The sequence below is a fragment of the Oncorhynchus keta genome, chromosome 34, assembly GCF_023373465.1.
Source record: "Oncorhynchus keta strain PuntledgeMale-10-30-2019 chromosome 34, Oket_V2, whole genome shotgun sequence".
NCBI classification, from domain to species: domain Eukaryota; kingdom Metazoa; phylum Chordata; class Actinopteri; order Salmoniformes; family Salmonidae; genus Oncorhynchus; species Oncorhynchus keta.
Genome location: NC_068454.1, coordinates 47535435 through 47543241, shown reverse-complemented (window position 1 = coordinate 47543241; position 7807 = coordinate 47535435).

The following is a 7807-nucleotide window of genomic DNA, read 5'->3' as shown; positions in this document are numbered from 1 at the left end:
CTGCCATTGCTCTGCCTAACAACTAATCCATTATGCTCTGCATGCATGGGTTCAAATCCCATCCTCATCGTGTAACCAGTACATTTCTCTACCTTATTATGGCACTGGAAGATTTTGACTTTCACTAACACTGGTAAGATGGCCGACTGCCACCGCGAGAGCACAGCACTTGTTATCTGAGTGGTGAAGGCGATGAACGACATGTCTGGATTATAACACCAACTTCTTCACGAAACATTTGTTATTTCCTCTCTCGCATGGCCCCACATGAATATAGAATCCCTGCGCAATCCTAGAGCATCTGATAAGATTCAGGTATTGAAGAATAGTTGAGCAAAGGCAACTTCAATGGTGGGATATGAACCGACACCTCAACACACTTAATTCAGGTATTGAATAATAGCTTTACCAAGGGCAACCTCAATGGTGGGATATGAACCGACACCACCATTGGGGGCCAGAGCAGCGAACAGTTTTGACTGGGCTGCGGGAACTGTACTTCCTCAGTGGTAGGGAGGCGAGCAGGCCAGAGGTGGATGAACGCAATGCCCTTGTTTGGGTGTAGGGCCTGATCAGAGCCTGGAGGTACTGAGGTGCCGTTCCCCTCACAGCTCCGTAGGCAAGCACCATGGTCTTGTAGCGGATGCGAGCTTCAACTGGAAGCCAGTGGAGAGAGCGGAGGAGCGGGTGACGTGAGAGAACTTGGGAAGGTTGAACACCAGACGGGCTGCGGCGTTCTGGATGAGTTGTAGGGGGTTTAATGGCACAGGCAGGGAGCCCAGCCAACAGCGAGTTGCAGTAATCCAGACGGGAGATGACAAGTGCCTGGATTAGGACCTGCGCCGCTTCCTGTGTGAGGCAGGGTCGTACTCTGCGGATGTTGTAGAGCATGAACCTACAGGAATGGGCCACCGCCTTGATGTTAGTTGAGAACGACAGGGTGTTGTCCAGGATCACGCCAAGGTTCTTAGCGCTCTTAGCGCGCTCTTAGCGCTCAGATAACAAGTCCTGTGCCTTAGTGGTGGAAGTCGGCCATTTTTCCAGGGTTTTTGAAAGTCAAAATCTTCCAGTGCCATAATAAAGTCCTGAATTTTCTTGGTTACACGATGAGGATGGGATTCAAACCAATGCATGCAGCACACAATGGATTATCAGTCCATCGCCTTAACCACTCGGCCCCCTCATCCTGTAATATCCACGTGGCAAATGACCTTAAAAATCTGTAGTTGCTGTATGTAAACCCTTGATTGAAATCGATGAAAGTTAGGCAGAGCAATGGCAGGGCCATGTGTCGATCCCATCGAGACATTTAACAAATGTGTTGTCAGGCCGAGTGGTCTCAAGTGCTTGACTAAATGTGTTGAGGTGTCGGTTCAAATCCCCACCATTGAGGTTGCCCTTGGTAAAGCTATTCTTCAATAACTGAATCTTATCAGTCGCTCTCGGATTGCACAGGGATTCTATATTCATGTGGAGCCATGTAAGAGAGGAAACAACGAATGCTTCGTGAAGAGGTTGGTGTTATAATCCACACATGTATTTCATCGCCTTCACCACTCAGATACCAAGTCCTGTGCTCTCGCTTTGGCAGTCGGCCATCTTACCAGTGTTTCTGAAAGTCAAAATCTTCCAGTGCCATAGTAAAGTACATAATTTTCTTTGTTACACGATAAGGTGTGTTCTCCTGATATCCATATATCCATATGTCCCCATTGTTGGAGGCGGTGGTACACACATGTTCTGTAAAACACATCAACACATTTTCCAAATTGTTAGTATTATTATCACAGTTGAAATACAATGGTTGTTTACTGTCTTTAATTTCGTTGAATTGAAGTGTGTACCTCAGCCTTGGGCTCAGTTTTGTTAACCGATCTGTGTAGAGTTGGATCCCAGACAATCTGAGGAAGAAGATATTAGCAATGTGAAGCAAGCCACCATTTTAAAAATGTTAATCCACTCAATTGTCTCTACATAGAATATAGTGTTAATAACCAGTTCCTTACAGATCTCTCTCTGTCCTCAGGTAGATGAACCTCCTTCTTATTAACTGAACATCATAGCAGGATACTCATCTGTAATAAGTGGGATAAATCAGGCCACTCAGCTCATGTCACCATACAGAACAATTACTAGCTGACAGGTAGGAACGTCTCGCTCTGATACTCTGTTACAACCCAATCTTAACCTACACGCAGTCACAGGGATTACTGGGAGGTTACTCCAGGACTCTGCCATCGCATTGTTTTCCCTGCATATTATGTGAGGGCTTACAAATATGACCAATCACCAAACTATTTCTGCATAAAATAGTCACAGTATCACAATATTATCACATAGAACTGACCCATTACCACAGTACAAAATAAGGGCTCGCAATTTCAACCAATCACTGCACATTTAATGCATAATATGGTTCAATCAAGCTACACGTCAACACAGTTTTTCCCTTGTCAGTGCATTTTTGCAACAAATTGGACAAAACAATTGCATACTGCTATGCAAAATGACATAATTGTCGCTGCAAAATCTATCATATTTATCAGCTTTTATAAAGAAAATGCGAAATCCTGGAGAGATTAAAATGTATACACAAATGTAAGTCGCTCTGGATAAGAGTGTCTGCTAAATGACTAAAATGTCAAAGTAAAATGGAGCTAAACCTGTTTTATGTAGAAAATGCATGAAAGTAGTACAGCTATACACTCACATGAGCCATAGATTTGATCTATCAGAACTAATTCTCACGCGATCACAATGGTAATTTCTTTACTAATTAGGTAAGGCTAAGTGACCTCTTCTCTTGGAATAGAAATCCACAGGTGGAGTACACGCTCCACCATCCCATTTCCACAATGGTGCCACCGTGGGAATGATGGGAGGTGGTTGTGGATGATTGGTTCCATTCTTCACAGGGACACTGGCTGTTAGGAGGATCTCCTCCCTGCGCGCAGGGATGCTGGCCGTTGGGATGATTCCCTCCCTCTTCGCAGTGACACTGTCCATCAGGAGGATCAACTCCCTCTGTGCAGGGATGAGGCCTGATGCTCGGAGGATCTTCTCCCTCTGTGCGGTGGTGCTAGCTGCTGGGAGAACCCCCTCCCTCTGTGCAGCGACACTGGCTGTTTGGAGGATCCCCTCCCTCTGTGCAGGGACACTGGCTGTGAGGAGGATGTCCTCCCTCTCTTCAGGGATGAGGCCTGATGCTCGAAGGATCTCCTCCCTCTCAGCAGGGACACTGGCTGTGAGGAGGCTGTCCTCCCTCTCTTCAGGGATGAGGCCTGATGCTCAAAGGATCTCCTCCCTCACAGCAAGGACACTGGCTGTGAGGAGGATGTCCTCCCTCTCTTCAGGGATGAGGCCTGATGCTCGGAGGATCTCCTCCCTCTGCGCAGCGATGCTAGCTGCAGAGAGAAATCACTCCCTCTGTGACAGGATGAGGCCTGATGCTTGGAGGATCCCCTCCCTCTATGCAGGGATGAGGCCTGATGTTCGGATAATCCCCTCCCTCTGTGCAGGGACACTGGCTGTTTTGAGAATCCCCTCCATCTGAGACGGGATGAGGCCAGATGCTCGGAGGATCTCCTCCCTCTGCAGGTATAATATAGAGCATAGTACAGTGGGGCAAAAAAGTATTTAGTCAGCCACCAATTGTGCAAGTTCTCCCACTTAAAAATATGAGAGAGGCCTGTACTTTTCATCATAGGTACACTTCAACTATGACAGAGAAAATGAGAAAAGAAAATCCAGAAAATCACATTTTATGATTTTTCATGAATTTATTTGCAAATTATAGTGGAAAATAAGTATTTGGTCAATAACAAAAGTTTATCTCAATACTTTGTTATATACCCTTTGTTGGCAATGACAGAGGTCAAATGTTTTCTGTTCACAAGGTTTTCACACACTGTTGCTGGTATTTTGGCCCATTTCTCCATGCAGATCTCCTCTAGAGCAGTTATGTTTTGGGGCTGTTGCTGGGCAACACGGACTTTCAACTCCCTCCAAAGATTTTCTATGGGGTTGAGATCTGGAGGCTGGCTAGGCCACTCCAGGACCTTGAAGTGCTTCTTACGAAGCCACTCCTTTGTTACCCGGGCGGTGTGTTTGGGATCATTGTCATGCTGAAAGACCCAGCCACATTTCATCTTCAATGCCCTTGCTGATGGAAGGAGGTTTTCACTCAAAATCTCACGAATCTCACGATCATTCTTTCCTTTACACGGATCAGTCGTCCTGGTCCCTTTGAAGAAAAACAGCCCCAAAGCATGATGTTTCCACCCCCATGCTTCACAGTAGGTAGCACGCGCTCCAGCAGGTGTATCTCACTGATCATCCCTAAAGCCAACACCTCATTTGGCCGCCTTTCGTTCCAGTTCTCTGCTGCCTGTGACTGGAACAAATTGCAAAAATCGCTGAAGTTGGAGACTTTTATCTCCCTTACCAACTTCAAACATCTGCTATCTGAGCAGCTAACCGATCACTGCAGCTGTACATAGTCTATCGGTAAATAGCCCACCCAATTTTACCTACCTCTTCCCCATACTGTTTATATTTATTTACTTTTCTGCTCCTTTGCACACCAATATCTCTACCTGTACATGACCATCTGATCATTTATCACTCCAGTGTTAATCTGCAAATTGTAATTAGTCGCCTACCTCATGCCTTTTGCACACAATGTATATAGACTCTTTTTTTTCTTTTTTTTCCTACTGTGTTATTGACTTGTTAATTGTTTACTCCATGTATAACTCTGGGTTGTTGTCTGTTCACACTGCTATGCTTTATCTTGGCCAGGTCGCAGTTGCAAATGAGAACTTGTTCTCTACTAGCCTACCTGGTTAAATAAAGGTGAAATAAAAAATAAAAATAGGTATGGTGTTCTTTGGATGCAACTCAGCATTATTTGTCTTCCAAACACGACGAGTTGAGTTTTTACCAAAACGTTATATTTTGGTTTCATCTGACCATATGACATTCTCCCGATCTTCTTCTGGATCATCCAAATGCTCTCTAGCAAACTTCAGACGGGCCTGGACATGTACTGGCCTAAGCAGGGGTACACGTCTGACACTGCAGGATTTGAGTCCCTGGCGGCGTAGTGTGTTACTGATGGTAGGCTTTGTTACTTTGGTCCCAGTTCTCTGCAGGTCATTCACTAGGTCCCCCCGTGTGGTTCTGGGATTTTTGCTCACCGTTCTTGTGATAATTTTGACCCCACGGGGTGAGATCTTGCATGGAGCCCCAGATCAAGGGAGATTATCAGTGGTCTTGTATGTCTTCCATTTCCTAATTGCTCCCACAGTTGATTTCTTCAAACCAAGCTGCTTACCTATTGCAGATTCAGTCTTCCCAGCCTGGTACAGGTCTACAATTTTGTTTCTGGTGTCCTTTGACAGTTCTTTGGTCTTGGCCATAGTGGAGATTTGAGTGTGAATGTTTGAGGTTGTGGACAGGTGTCTTTTATACTGATAACAAGTTCAAACAGGTGCCATTAATACAGGTAACGAGTGGAGAAGAAGAAGTTACAGGTCTGTGAGAGCCAGAAATCTTGCTTGTTTGTAGGTGACCAAATACTTATTTTGCACCATCATTTGCAAATAAATTAATAAAAAATCCTACAATGTGATTTTCTGGATTTTTTTTTCTCATTTTGTCTGTTATAGTTGAAGTGTACCTATGATGAAAATTGCAGGCCTCTCTCATCTTTTTAAGTGGGAGAACTTGCAGAATTGGTGGCTGACTAAATACTTTTTTGCCCCACTGTATATATATGCACATTATCGAACAAAACACACAATACATGTATAACATGATGTCCTATGAGTGTCATCTGATGGAGATAATCAAAGGTTAGTGATTCATTTTATCTATATTTATGCTTTTGTGACTGTGAAAAATCACTGTGTTTGTTTTTGAATTTGGTGGTCATCTAACAGAAATATATGTTGCGTTTTCACTGTAAAACATTTAAAACAATCGGACACGATGGGTAGATTAATTAACAAGATGTTTATCTTTCATTTGCTGTATTGGACTTGTTATTGTGTGAAAGTTAAATATTTCTAAAGAAGATTTTTTTCCAGCTGAATGGGAGGGGGTGTTCCCTTTAGGGAACTCCTTGTGCCCCCTAGCCCCAACAGGTTTTAAAGCAAGGTGTAATTACTTTGATTCAATGGACATGGGTGGGGGAATATTTGTGTGACGACCTAAAATGTCGTCCAACCACCCCTGAATGTCAGACTCTATTGAAGCACATACAGTGGTGTAAAGTACTTAAGTAAAAATACTTTAAAGTACTACTTAAGTAGTTTTGGGGGGTATCTGTACTTTACTATGTTTAGTTTTGACCACTTTTACTTTACTACATTTCTAAGGAAAATAATGCACTTATTACCACATACATTTTCCCTGACACCCAAATGTAATCGTTACATTTTGAATGGCTAGCAGGACAGGAAAATTGTCGGTTGGATATACTGCCAAATTCACTAAAAATACGTTGGAGACGACTTATGGTAGAGAAATGAACATTCAAAATCAATATATTAGATACATACTATTTATCAGCATATTGACAGATTATTGCTATCAACTGCTGGTTGCAAGTTAAATTACCCTGTTTGTATCTTTTGGAACAATGGCAATTAAGTTGATTAAAATGATGTAGAATAGATAGATGGGCTACCACTGGTGTCACAGGCATCCACAGGTCTTGACCACCATGTTGCGATGCTTCTTTAGGATCACGTTGTTGTTGTCACCGTAGAAGAGTACAGAGATGGGACCGAGCTTGGTGGGTGCGCAGCACGCTTTGGGAACCTCATCCGGCTTCAGAAGGTGAACCTGCCATTGAAAACGGTAAATCAGACTCATTCATACATGCACTTTCATATAGTCAATGATAATATCCTGTTATAAAAGAGATATGGGTTATTTAAGCAATAAGGCCCAAGGAGGGCTGGTATATTGGCCATATACCACAAACCTCAGAGGTGCCGTATTGCTATTAGAACACCTACTCATTCAATGGTTTTTCTTTATTTTTACTATTTTCTACATTGTTGAATAATAGTGAAGACATCAAAACTATGAAACAACACAAATGGAATCATCTAGTAACCAAAAAAACATATAATATATTTGAGATTCTTCAAATAGCCACCCTTTGCCTTGATGACAGCTTTGCACACTTTTGGAATTCTCTCAACCAACTTCCCCTGGAATGATTTTCCAACAGTCTTGAAGGAGTTCCCACATATACTGAGCACTTGTTGGCTGTTTTTCCTTTACTCTGCTGTCCTAATCATCTCAAAACATCCCAATTTGGTTGAGGTCAGGGGATTGTGGAGGCCAGGTCATCTGATGCAGCACTTCATCACTCTCCTTCTTGGTAAAATAGCCCTTACACAGCCTGGAGGTGTGATGGGTCATTGTCCTGTTGAAAAACAAATTAATTCTCCTGAGTGGCACAGTGGTATAAGGCAAGCTGTGCAGTTAGAGATCCTGGTTGGAGTCCAGGCTCTGTCGCAGCCGGCTGCGCTCGGGAGACCCATGATGCGGCACACAATTGGCCTAGCACCGTCCGGGTGAGGGGAGGGTTTGGGCTGCAGGGACGTTCTTGTCCCATCGCGCTCAAGCGCCACCTGTGGCGGGCCGGGCGCAATGCACGTTGTCAGGGTTGCCAGGTGTATGGTGTTTCCTCCGACACATTGGTGCGGCTGGCTTCCGGGTTAAGCAGGCATTGTGTCAAGAAGCAGTATGGCTTGGTGTCACGTTCTGACCTTAGTTCCTTTGTTTTGTC